This window comes from Lontra canadensis, unplaced genomic scaffold, assembly GCF_010015895.1.
Source record: "Lontra canadensis isolate GAN:19392208 unplaced genomic scaffold, GSC_riverotter_1.0 scaffold2, whole genome shotgun sequence".
In the NCBI taxonomy this organism is placed as follows: Eukaryota; Metazoa; Chordata; class Mammalia; order Carnivora; family Mustelidae; genus Lontra; species Lontra canadensis.
This window is the reverse complement of record NW_022630996.1, coordinates 30,295,733-30,309,747: the sequence shown is the minus strand read 5'-3', so window position 1 is coordinate 30,309,747 and position 14,015 is coordinate 30,295,733. Positions and strand designations below refer to the sequence as shown.

The 14,015-nt window shown below is 41.5% G+C and overlaps 1 protein-coding gene across 2 annotated transcripts in view; it reads right to left on the bottom strand.

Moving 5' to 3' along the window:
* Positions 1–13,331, bottom strand: part of IMMP2L (inner mitochondrial membrane peptidase subunit 2) — an 859,460-nt gene extending 846,129 nt beyond the window's left edge. Inside the window, exons 1-2 of one of the 2 annotated variants that reach the window (XM_032871296.1) lie at positions 13,285–13,331; positions 12,679–12,751 (exon numbers count right to left, since the gene is read on the bottom strand). The gene's annotated coding sequence lies outside the window, so the exon portion shown is untranslated. Of the gene's footprint in view, positions 1–12,678; positions 12,752–13,275 lie in introns of both variants that reach the window. The other variant, XM_032871300.1, reaches the window with a different exon arrangement.
* Between the last annotated feature and the right edge of the window lie 684 nt (positions 13,332–14,015).

The following is a 14,015-nucleotide window of genomic DNA, read 5'->3' as shown; positions in this document are numbered from 1 at the left end:
CCTTGCCCTCATGGCTTCAGTCACATAGAGACTGGTCACAAGAACTTTAGAATCTAGCCTTTTCTCATCATAAAGAGTAAATAATGTGTCTCTGACTCCATACAGAAGGTGGCAATATAATTAGTTCTTTCGGAGAGAGGACTAACATCTCAAACTGACAACTACGTAGTAAGTATGATTAGGAGCCAAGCACACATGCTGAATATCCCAAAGCATAGACGTTTTTTAATAAAAGAAGGCTTAATCAACAAGATATACTCAGAGGAAAAAAATGCATTTTTTCTCAGACGCACTCAAATAACCATCTTTTAGCAGTATCACCTTCTTAAACCCAAATCATTCTTCCCCTTTAGTACTTGTCTACAAAACAAAAAAACAAACAAAAAAAAAGAATAAGAATTAAGATATAACTCAAGTATAAGTATATAATAATATAAGTATAACTCATTAAATGATTAATTCCTTACATTTCTTTGTAACAAGTTAAAATTTACATAGGATTTTGAGTTGCTTGGGTGGCTCAATCGGTTAAGCATCTGACTCTTGATTTCAGCTCAGGTCATGATCTTAGGGTTATGAGACTGGGCCCCACGTCCAGCACAGAGTCTGTTTATGATTCTCTCCCTCTGTCCCTCTCTCTCCTCCTTCCTTTGCCCCTTACCTCACTCTTTCCTTCTTTCACGCTCTCTAAAAAAAAATTTACATAGGATTTTAACCAATAACTCATATAGTGCTCAAAAATAACTTATAAAGTACATGTTATCTCCACTTCTCAAAAAAAATCCAAAAAAAAAAAGACATTCAGGGGTACCTGGACGGCTCAGTCAATTAAGTGTTCACCTTTGGCTCAGGTCATGATCCCAGAGCCCTGGGACTGAGCCCAGCAAAGGGATCCCTGCTGAGCAGGGAGTCTGCTTCTCCCTCTCCCTCTGCCGCTCCCCCTGCTTGTGCTTTCTCTCTCTCGCTCTCTGTCAAATTCATAAATAAAATCTTGTTAAAAAATGAAATTCAGAGACAAAAAATTCACATTCATATTGCTGATAGAGCTAGCACTCAAATAAAACCACATTCTTTTCACCATACAGCACCTCTTTAAAGTCTAGAAATTTATATTTAATATCTATTTTTTAAGTTTTAAAACAAAGGTTTTAATGAAATGTTTAGAATATTACCATCAGGCAGTCATATACACCACATGTCTCAAACTATTAATCTCAAACTTAAACTATTACTGTCGTACCCAAGTGTGCAGACTACAGAACTTCTCTTACACATGAGAAACAGACTCATAAGAAAGCTAATCAGTTTATGAAGTGCCTCAAACTATCCTTATATAATGATACAAAATAGTTATTAAACAAAACTAAATAATAATTACTCAGCATTTGAATCTGACACTAATAAAACTCATTAAAAAATAAACTCTTGGAAAAACACCAACATGCTTTAAATAATCTGCTAAACCAGGCAAACTAAAATTTAAGGAAATAAGCCTCCACACTGTATGATCCTAACTACACGACATTCTGGAAAAGGCAAAATTACGGAGATAGTAAAAAGATCTATGGGTAGTGGAGAGTTGGATGAAAAGGCAGAATATGGTAGACTTTGGGGCAGTCAAACTACTGTATGATACTATAACGATGCACACGTTATTACACGTTTATTCAAACGTACGTAGAATGAACCCTCATGTAAATGCTGTGCCAATGTAGGCTCCTTGGTTGTAATAAATGTATCATTCTGGTAGGTACTGTTGATAATGGGAGAAGCTATGCATGTACACATGTGGGGTACATAGGAAAAATCTGTATTTTTTTGCTGTAAACCTAAAACTGGGCTAAAAAAATTTACTATAAAAATAACTGGGCTAAAAAAATCTATTTTCAAAAGTTAAGACAAATTAACTGTGGCAACTCTAATCTTTTCCTAACACATGTTGCTCTATAGGTCCACTATTACCTACTTAGCAAAGAACCTTTGACCATCAACCCTAACGTTCAGCTGAACTCTTCTTTATGTACTCAGTGCTACTCACAATGCCTGCTCTGCCCCTGGCAGCCCGCTCATACTCGAACGTGACATTGTAGACTAAGTCCAAAGACAGGGAGAAAATTTGGTACAGACAACTGACAGAGAAGGCAGGTAATGGAGAAGGAAGCAAAGAATTCCTAAAGAGGGAAATCAGCAGGAAAGTCCACATGAGAGAACAGAAAGGAGAAAACAATCCTGAGATACTCTGAATTTATTGGTCTACATAATGTGAAAACTGTATGAAATAGATTATTCTAAATGTAATGTTACAAATGTAACATTGCTTGTAACAAATACAACAATGTTACAAACATTTCCCTTCTTTTTAAAAAAAGGCTTTGCTGAACACAATTCTAAAAGTAGAAAAAAAAAAAAAAACTAGAACTTGAAAATGTGTTTACAATGTGTCCTCCAGCTACAAGCAGGATGATTTTTCAAAAGTTGACCATAAATGCTACAAACATTTTTCCAAAAAAAGATGTATGAAAGGGTGTGTGTCAAAGTGCCATACAAAGACCTAGCTCTTAAAATAAACTTTTGGATAAAATGGTGAAGATTAAATTTTTATGATTTATTACATGGAAGAAAGATATAAACTTTTATCTTCTGGGCATTCTTCATCTAAGAAGTCAAAAACTTGGTATGAGTTACCAAACGGGGTGTGGGTACAATGAGATTCTGAAACAGTCATATAGGAATGATTGTGCAGTGTGTGTGCTTGCTTGCTTTGGTCATCAACGAGAACAGGCTAAGCCCCTGGCAGATCCAAATATGTGAGCCACTTAGGAGAGGCTAAAGGCTATCAGGGCAAATCAGGGACCCATTGGACAGGCTTAGAGATGGTTCCAGAAGGAGCTACCACTCCCATCAATACCATCTGAGCAAATAATGACCCTCTGCATCTGAAATTTCAGGGGAGGCATAAAGACGGGAGTTGTGCTAGTGATTCAATTCAGTTCAGCTAATAATTAAACACCAATGAAGTACCAAGCATTAAGTTAAAAATGCCATAAGACAATGAAGAGTAAGATGTAGTTCCCACTCTAAAAGTTTCCAGTCCAACACAGGGTGAGACACGTCCATACATGACTCTTACCAAGGCAAAGTAGAGCAAATGCCAAGAAAGAGACATAAAAACAGACATTCCAAGATTTCATCAAGGAGACAGACTATCTTGGATAAAACCTATGGTTACCAGTTGACCAACAGGGTCTTGCTATGGTTACTGTTCTTGCTCATAATTTTCTCCCACGAGATAGATGTACCACTTCTATACTAGAAGACGTGAAAAACTTGAAAAATTTATCTGCTACTTTAATGTTTCGCAAATGATTTTCCATAAATTCCTCACTGAAACCCAAAGCTATGCTATGCTGGGTAGAGGTTGTCATCCTGTCAGGCAGCCAACCTCTCAAGATGGTCCCCGATGATACATGCTTCATATCCTGTGTCTCACTCTCAATCAGGGCTGGCCCATGAGACCAATAAGACATCAAAAATGGTGGTAGGGGACTTCCAAGGATAGGTCATAAAAGGCACTACAGTTTCTACCTTGGTCTCATGTATGTCACTCTGGGGAAGCCAGCTCCCATAACCTACCAGGTAGGGGCAACCCCACGGAAAGCCCCGTATGGAGAGGAACCAGATTGCCAATACCGAATTGCTAGCCATGTGATAGGCACTTTGGAAAGGAACCTTGTAGACCCAGGCGTGTCCTCCAATAATTGCACCTCCTGCTGGCATCTGACAGCAACCACATGAGATCCTGAGCCAGAACCACCCAAACTACTGACCCACCACAAACATGATATAATAAATGATTATTGTTGGGGTGCCTGGGTGGCTCAGTCATTAAGCATCTACCTTCGGCTCAGGTCATGATCCTGGGGTCCTGGGATCTAGTACCGCATTCGACTCCCTGCTTCTCCCTCTCCCACTCCACCTGCTGTGTTCCCTCTCTCACTGTCTCTCTCTCTCTCTCTCTCTGTCAAATAAATAAATAAATAAATCTTTTTAAAATGATTATTGTTGCTTTCAGCCACTGAGATTTTGATTATGTTACAAAGCAACAGAGAACTGATGCATGTGAGGCTCCGAGAAACTAACTTATCTACTACCATTTAGGAGTGGGCAGGGAAACCAGGTCTGGAATCTAATCTCTACACTTTAGGTTCAGTTTTCTTGCCATTAAACTTACTTCTCAAGTAAAATAAGTTATAATACCATAACAATGATCATTTCAGTGTGATTATACCACCAGCACCAATACCAGGTATCCCACAGTTTAAAAAAAAAAAAAAAAAAGAGAGAGAGAGAGAGAGAGAGAGACACAGCATATGTTCCTATATACTTGACAGACATGATGAGACCTGCAATATCATTGAATTCATGGTATTCCATGGTACTGTGTGGGCTTTTTACTGTTTTCTGGAAGATTTCTGTTTTTTGTTTTTGTTTTTTTAAGATTTTATTTATTTATTTGATACAGAGAGAGAGACCACAAGTAGGCAAAGAGGCAGGCAGAGGGGGAGGAGGAAGCAGGCTCCCCACTGAGAAGAGAGCCCAATGCGGGCTCAATCCCAGGACCCTGGGATCATGACCTGAGCTAAAAGCAGAGGCCCAACCCACCGAGCCACCCAGGTGCCCTGATTTCTGGGGTTTTTTTTTTTTGTTTTTTTTTTTAATGTACAGACTTTAAGAACAAAAACCTATGTAGAACATTTAATACTCAACAATCATATTACTGACTTTGAAAATATTTATATACTTTACAATCTTAATCACAATAAACATCTGTATAATTTTAAACAATTATGTCAGACAAGAAATGTTCAATAGCTGATTTTTTAAGGATTTGCATTTTTGCTTTAGGTCTTCAACATTTTAGCATTAAATAAATGTAGTAAAATAGAGCAGCAAAATGTTCATGATGGTGAAATCTTAAGTTATAATTCATGAAATTGTTACTACCTTACAGGGCAAGGTGGCCAGCTCTTAGCCTGTCTACTCCTAGAAAAAGTCAACAGAATATTTCATTGTCACAACCACATCTGCATGCAATGTCCCTTGATATAATCACCTCTTTTGACCCACACATTTCTACAAGGTGGGACAGGTTTACTACCATTCCCATTTTCCAAAGGATGATGGGGCTTAGAGAAGTCTAAGTAACTTAACTGAGGACACATGCTGTTAAAAAGAATCATAAAAATCCAACTATATTTTTTTAAGGAAACCCAACCTATAACTTTTTAGCTCCAAGTCCCAATCTTTTCTTCTGAATTGTATTTTAGCCCAGTGGTTCCCTACCCATGCTGCCATTAGAACACCTGGGGACACTTTGAAAAATATCAGTACCTGAACGTCATCCCCAGAGACTGATTTAATTACTCTGGTCTATTTTAGCCATCTAGCATATAATAAACCAGTAGTGGTAAATTCACAGAAAGCTTACACTACAAAAGGAGAAACTGCAGATATCTCTTCATGTAAGCTAAAACATCTTTATCCCCCAAAGGTCCCTGAAAGACACAGATAACTTGCAATAAACCAAGGAGAACAGGAGGAAGAGGAGATGAAAAACTCAAACCCATTCTGCCACTCTCATGGGGCCACCAAAATATTTTATTCCCTCAATCCCACTCCTTGAACCTCAGCATCCCATGCCTTAATTCCACTGCAAGTTCTAGCTCAAGCGTTGCCTCCTCTGTGAAGTCTTCAGGATCATACAGAAGAAAGGCCTTTTTTTTTTTTTTTTTTTGCATCCATCTTTGAACCTCTATAACAGCATATATTGCATAAGTCACTTACTCATATATCCATTGCTCTCACTGACCTGAGGAGTCCTTCAGGGCAGAATCCCTATCTCATTCATCCTTCCCATCTTATGTATCTTTCCATCTTACATAGATAGCCCTGAAGATAGCAGATATTATTGAGTATTGCTAAACCAGATCATTTTTTATGTTTGGCTGATAAATTTCCCCTTAGCCTCCTAGTACACACTCCTTTGAAATTTTTCAGTTTTTAATAAATGTGGACTTTTTTTCCCCCACAAGTGGATTAGGTCAGAGAATAATGTATACAAAAAGGCCAGATTTGGGGAGAGCAAGTTAGCAGTGGAACTCTGAGCCAGGAGAAAAAGGATCAATAGGATATTGAAGGGTGGGGTCCCATATGCGTTTTGTTTGTTTCAAAGGGAAGATTAGGCAAAGACAGTGACAATTTGATTTTTACCCCCAAGAAACAAGACAAAGAACAGTGATTACAGGCAACCACCTTTTCAACACCTCCCTGTCTACGGGGCTCCTTCCTCTCAGCATATATACATGCTCTCTCTCCCCTCAAAAAAAGAAGTCTGCCACAGTGGTTCTCATCTTCAGACACATATTAGAATCTCTTGGTGAGCTTTGAAAATTCTGGACCGAAGACCAATGAAGACAGAATCTCTGAGGAGGGGCCCAGGCACACCTACTCTCTCCTGTCTTCCTCCCCTCCGACTCATTCCTCTACCCATCCACTGTAGTCTCTGCCCCCACCAGTCTAAGGGAACCACTGACTTCCAACAGGCACTTTATAATCTTCATGTACTTGATGATTCAAGCTTAACTGGGTTCTACTTCTTGAAACTCTACAAGTCAGCCTGAAAAGTTATGTTTTCTCTTTCCTGCCAGCCTCTCTGGCCACTCCCCTTCAGCATTCTTATCTCTGTCTTTGTCTTGGTTTGTCCTTAAAATTTCAATATTCTCCAGGGCTTACTTTGAGTCCTTTACTCTTCTCTTTTTATGCAGTTCCTCTAAGCCTTTTGTCCCTACCCACACCGTTAACGACTCTCCATATAGTAAGCACTTAGAAATCTGCATCTCCAGCCTCCACATTCTTCGTGAGCTCCAAGACCTCATATCCAGCCGCCTCCTAGACAGCCCCAACTCGCCAAGTTTAAATTGCCCTGCAAGCAATTTAATCACGTGTCCCAACCTGAACTCATGAGCTGACCCTCAGACCTGCTTCCTCTTCACTTTTCCCTCTCACTACCCATACTGCAGCATCCTCAGGCTCCCATTCCTGTTACATTCAAACAGTCACAAAGATCAGCCAATTTTCCCTCCTCCTAAATATTTTTCCAAAAATTTCTAATTTCCAAGTATCCTCACTACGTCCAGCCGTGTCTCAGCTCTCAGGTTCCCATTATCCATACTAAGGCACTGTCAGCTCAGGCCTGCAGTCTTCCTCCCCACCCAGCACCTCACTGCCCCCGAATCTACCCAGCACACCGCTTTCATGGTGACCTTTCACGTCACTCACAATGTTGCACGTGGCATAGGAAGTATGCCCTGACTTAGCTACCTGGTTTCATCTCCTTTCACTGCTGATTTTGCCCTTCATACTCCAATATAACTGACCTACATATAGCTCCCTGAACACACCAGGCCCTCATAATACCATACAACTATTCATGCCATCAGGCCTGTGTGGAAATGCTCTTTGCTGCTTGTCACCCTGCTCACTTCTACTTAGCTTTCAAGATTCAGCTCAAACACAACCACTGCTAAAATCCTCCTCTGGCATTTCCATCAGGGGTCAAGAGCTCCTGCTAGCCTTGCTTTGCACTTATATCTCCATTAGGGGAAATAGCACACAATATTTGAACTGTTGGTCAAGATGTCTATTGTCCTACTAGACTATAAGATCCTTGATCAAGGACAGTGACTTCATCTTTATATCCTCAGCACAAGTTCAATGCACATAGCATATAGTTTAAAAGAAAAACAAGGAATTAATGAACTATAGACCAATGAAAGGATAAGAAGATCAACTGGACTTTAAGTATAGAAGAAGTCCAGATCCTAAGGAAGTATGGACATCTATTATTAAGTCCCACCTATTAAAAAATAGAAGTAAATTATTTTTAGGTATTATCAAGGAAACAAAAAACAAAACAAAAAATAAAACAAAAAAAGAACTTACCAATAGGTTAAGCAGGCAATAAGGAGGTAGACAATAGAGCAAGACCAAGAGAGCTGCTGACAAAAGATCATTGGAAAAGCCAGAGATGAAGGTGGTTCTTTCTACTTGTCAAATAATTAATTCATCCGCCTAAATCCGTGGACTGATCAAAAGACTGGCAACTTCCGGGGCCCCTGGGCTAAGCCCCAGTGGGTTAAGCCTCTGCCTTTGGCTCAGGTCATGATCTTAGGGTCCTAGGATTGAGCATGTCAGGCTCTCTGCTCAGCAGGGAGCCTGCTCTCCCCGGCACCCACCCCTACCTGCCTCTCTACCTACGTGTGATCTCTCTGTCAAATAAATAAATAAAATCTTAAAAAAAAAAAAAAAGATTGGCAACTTCCTCTGTCAGTTCACCACTACTCCCCTTTGTCATTATTCTCCATAGCATTTTCCCAGCCCCCACTACTAAATCCCAGATTCCCAAATTCCAGATCCCTCTGCTGGAGCCACAGGTCCTACCAGTGGATTAGTCTGAGATATAAGGCAGGGGCTAGGAGGTTGGCCATCTTTGTTCTCGTGGCCAGGACCTAGAGGAAGGAAATGAAACTACTATTTACTGAGGGCCAATTTTGTACTACATATTGTGCTACTTTACAAACACTCACTAAACCTCAGAGTAACCGTGAGTAATTATCCCATTTCATAGATGAAGAATTTGTATCCAAGATCACAGGTCAGTAATCACAGAGCCTACCTGAAGACCCAGAGATAACAGACTCCAGAGTATTTCTATACTCCTGACTACCTCAAAATGAAGAGAGATGTGGTCTAGCTATTCTAGGTGGCACCTCAGAATATATCACTCTCCAAAACACTATTATAACTTTTGGCTAAAGTCTATAGTATACCACTAATAATGGGCATACAATGAGTTAAAATAGCTTTGGTGGAGCACCCGGGTGGCTCAGTGGTTTAAGTCTCCAACTCTTGATCTCAGCTCAGGTCTTGATCTCAGAGCAGTTTTTTTTTTTGTTTTTGTTTTTTTTAAATAACATAACATAACATAACATAACATAAAATAGCTTTGGGGTCCTGATCTGGGAACCTAAATGCCATTTGTTATTTTATTCCTGTAAGTACACTATTCCGCATTACAAACAAAAATGGACTTGAAAATTAATTTCTGGATTACAATGGGCTAATCTTTAGCAAGGCTTTTAAGAATATTTTTCTTCCACAAAAAAACCACCAAGGATAGAAACTATTTTACCTTGTTAACTTGTAAGAACAATGACACTAGAAGACACCTGTGGGAAGCATGCTTATCTGACCAGATGCTCGTTTGCAGTATGCTGTCATTTGAATAAAACATCACACTAAACCCTACAGACCCAGACCTTATGATATAATGCCACAAACTACAGCAGTGCAGCTGATATGCCTATAATCTACTGACAAAATGTACTCCTTAGCAAAGTGAAACCAGATGTCTGGTGTAAAAATCTGATGTCTGTGGACTTGTCTTTCTTGGCTTCCAGAGCTGTATTAGACACACTAAACACAAGCTTAGCTGTATATTAAACCCACAACTTGGCAAAATCATGACAGTTTGGACATGAAGCATCAGCATTTTTATTGTAATTCTTATAAACCAAAGACATTTCTGAAATAGAAATCCTAAATTTAAGCACTCAGCTAAATGCGGTACTATGTCTTTCCCACGTTAGGAACAGTGTCAGAGCTTTTTAAACACATTTATAGAAACTCCTTCCCTTCATTTTTCAAGCTGACACTCGTTAGACATGGCTGTGGAATGACTACAAGGGGGGAATGGGATTTAAAGGGATTTAAACCACTTCAGGTGCCAATGTTATCCCAGAAATTTGAGGATCAGATTTAACAGGTGATCACTGTGAAAATGCAAACACCCACCTGCAGGAATGTTAAGTATGAGATCCCTTGCTTCAATTGCAAAGAGGATCATTAAGAATGTGATAGGTGACCAGATCAAAAGGGAGGGAAATTAAGTTAGTATCTGTATGCCAGATGCTGTCTTTTTTGCACACTTTTTAATATACTCATTGCTCTGTTTTGACAGGTGAGAAGTTAGGGAGTAGAGTTTTAACTGGCACAAAGTCGCAGAGCTCATGAGATAACAGCCAGGACTGGGACCCATTTCTAGAAGACTCTAAAAGACATGCCACTTCTACATGGGGACTGGGGATGGAACAAGGAGTGATGGTACATAGCCAAGAATATGGAGGTAAAAGGCAGAAATTTACAGTTTTGTCAAATAGTAACATATAACAGGAAACAAAGTTGAAGAAAGAAACACAGTTGAAAGGGTTCCTCTGAGAGTTCATAAGAGACTCACTTTCTACCTTTTATATCCCTGCAAGACTCATTTTTAAATAACTTTTTTTAATCTTATATAACCTTTGTAACCAGAAAAAGTTATCTTAAATAAAAAATGAGGTTAAATGTACAGAAACTCATACACGTGAACAATCTAATATTTATTAAATGCATCATCCTTAACACTCCATGTTTTCTCATCTTATGTCATCTTTATGGAACAATTCAAAATATTATCCTCATCTGATCTTTATACTGTTACATTTAATACACTGCAAAATGGGGCCCCTGGGTGGCTCAGTGGGTTAAAGCCTCTGCCTTCAGCTCAGGTCATGATCCCAGGGCCCTGGGATCGAGCCCCACGTTGGGCTCTCTGCTCAGTGGGGAGACTGCTTCCTCCTCTCTCTCTGCCTGCCTCTCTGCCTACTTGTAATCTCTGTCTGTCAAATAAATAAATAAAATCTTTAAAAAAAAATACATTGCAAAATGACTACAAAGCTATAATGGTGCTCCAATGGCTCTTAAGGGTTAACCTGTCTCAAGCTTATGCACTCCTTGCTTGCTAACCTCAGTCCCTTGGTCTGCAGCCAAACTAACCTACTTTCTTGAGATTCGCAAACCGCTGGCCTTGAGGAGTGAAGGACTAAACTTTCCCAGAAGATAATGCCTAATCACATTTGAAAACAGCTGCTGCTGATGCCAGCAAGTCTGTTCCGGATCATGTCGACATACCAATTACCACCTGGGCCCCAGCTTCTTCTGCACGTAGGGCCTCCTGCCCCGTTTGTCACATCTTCCCTTTTAAAACTCTTCAGCTTCACCTGGACTGGGAAGGTGGTCTTTGGGACATTAGTCCACCATCCTCCCAGGTTGCCAGCTTCCTGAATAAAACAATCTTTTCTTTCCCACTTGTCTCTCACCTCTCTCTCAAGTATTGATTTTCAAGCTGCCAGCAGCCAAACCTGAGTTCGCAACTGATTCTCTGTCCAGCAACACTATTCTAAAACAGGATACAAATCACCATGGTCAGTAATCCTTGAAAGTTTATCACTGAAAGTACTAGAAGGCAGAAAAATAGTACTGTCCCCCCACAACACGTACAGACCTGCACATAACTAAGATCAATAGTACAGGGAAGGTCTTGTACATTACATACTTAAGTACTCCAAAAACCTACAGAAAACTGGTGAAAGACCTGCTCTAAATGGCCATCTCCAAACCCAGTCTCATTTTACCATCCTAATGTATCAGTGTTCCACACTTTGGTGGGGAAAGAATAAATATCTACCGCATCAATGAATGAACCATCATCAATAAACAACTATTTTCTGGTTTTACATAAATTATATGGTTATCTATCACTTGAGTCCAGACAAATAAGGCAGATTCAGGGCACAGGCAGCCAATGTCAATTTGACACAGAGGTTAATTCTAGCTTTCCTCTGTAAGTATCCAAGAATGGTTTGCAACATTCTTGCTTGTGGCTAACCTGAATTTTAGCTAATTTAAAATGTTTGTTGATACAGAACACATAGGATACAGAAGGTATTCCCAAACTTTGGAGAGGGGCTGTGTTTCATTTCACCAGTAAGAAGGAAGGAGTGGTATACTGGAGAACTGACGGAAAACTTGCACAAAAGAACTGTTGAAAGAGATCACACTGAAAATCACAGCAAACCTCCAAGGGCTTCAGTGTGCTGTTTCGCTACTTTTCAGAAGTGAATAGAATATGGGAGGGGTATCAAAGTGAAAGTCAAGAGTAAAAGGCCCAGCCTGGTAATGTCAACCTCCACACTGAAAAAAACAAAAACAAAAACAAACAACCTTCCTCTATGAGCTTGTGAGAAGATCCTAAAAGGATTTCAACAAGTATCATCTCACTAATTAATTTCACCCTTTGGCGTTCGAAAGAATTTTTACAGGAGTCCCTTTTTAAAATGTAAAGATCTGTGGGTGGAGGTCCTGCTGATAATCAAGCAGGGCCCTGAATCTTCAATACTCATTCTCTGGGATTAATCAAAGTTAGCTTAGAGTGAGACACGGACTGGAGAGAGACAACTGCAAGACCCACGTTCCAAAGACGTGAAGGGTAAGGACAGTTTTCTATCAGGTCAAATGGCTAAAAGGGATCTTTGCCAAGCCGCCAAACTCCCAGCCAGCGCTACAGATTCTAGGCCTGAAAAAAACTCTTGGGTTTGGAGCCTGTGACCCTTGAAAGTGGGCCTCACGTTCCTGATGAAATGGAAGAATCCCCAGGGGCAGTTCTGGATCTGGATTTTTCTCTCCCTTGGTCTTTCTTCCTACAGCCCTAGCTCCTTCCACCCCTGATCATTCCTTACTTACCCTTTCTCCCGTTCTTCCTCGGTGAGAAGGGGTAAGTGGTTATTTTGTGCCCTCGCCCAATTTGGCCAAAACCCTAAAAGTAAAATGACAGAGACAGACAGGTGCTTTAAAACCCTGGTGTTCAAGCCTTAGGGACTCCCACCACAAGCCCAACAGTTCAAGGCAGAGGACCTCGCGTCCCCACAGCGCTCCCTCTCACGGCCAGGGCTTGGAGCCCGAGTTGTCCCCTACGAGGGGGACGAGGAGAGGGCGCGATCTGGGAGTGCCCACTTGGCGGGCAAGAGCGAGCCGCCTCCCGGCTAGGTGTCGCCGCGGTTAGGCGCCGGTTTGCAACCATAGTTAGCCAGAGGAGTAGGCGGCAGGGCCGGCCGCCGCGCGGGGCCTCAGATAAACACGCGCACGCACACATGCTCGCGACACCGCAGGACTCGCGGCCGAGCAGCCCTCAACCTCCCAGCAATTCCCGCCCCGCCTGGAAACGACTCCCTCGTTAGGGTCCCAAGCCCCGGGGACCGCCAGAGGCCGGCGGCTGAGCACCCACCCACCCCCTCCATGCTCTCAGAAACCCCCCCCCCCGAACCGCCACCGGGCTCCCACCCTCCGCACCCGCTGCGCAGCTCAGCCCAGGGGAAGTCCCCGCGCTAGCCCCGCCCACCGCCGGCGGAAAGCTCCGCCTCAATTCCCTGGCGCGCGGGAGCCGCGCGAAGCTCCGCCCCCGGCGGAAAACCGGCACCACCCTCTCCTCCCCCCACTAACTCGGGAGCCTGCCTGGGTTAGGCCCAAAACCCGTCGTGGATTTCCAACGGATCAAAAGTAAAACTCATTCAGCAAGCAATATCTGAGCCTTTACTCTAAGGTTTGCACTGTACTAATGACAGAGAGGACAAGAGGGAGCCGAAACTCTGTGAAACTTGGTCTTCAGCTCCTCCCTTATTATAGAGCTCAGGAAATGGAGACCCCAGCAGTTGCTTGGAGTGTACGGTTATAGGGGCAGAGAGCTTCTCCAGAGCTCTCCCTCTGGACACCTTTACTGCGTTTTTTCTACTAAAGTGTAAACAGGAAAACTATTTCAATTTTGCTTTCTCCAGGCAAACCAAAACGAATAATCCAGAACAGGGGGGTTTACTTTGGAAAAGCTGGAATTTCATACCTAAGCTTTTTTCTTCTACAAACTTACGGGTTTATAACAACCTACAAACAAAATGGAACCTAAACCTACCAAATAGATATAAAATACTTGTTCTCTCTTTTATCCCCCCTCCAATTATATCCCTCTTTATTTCTGACTTTATCTTGCGAATGATGACAAACTGCTCTGCACATTTTCAAATCATTTA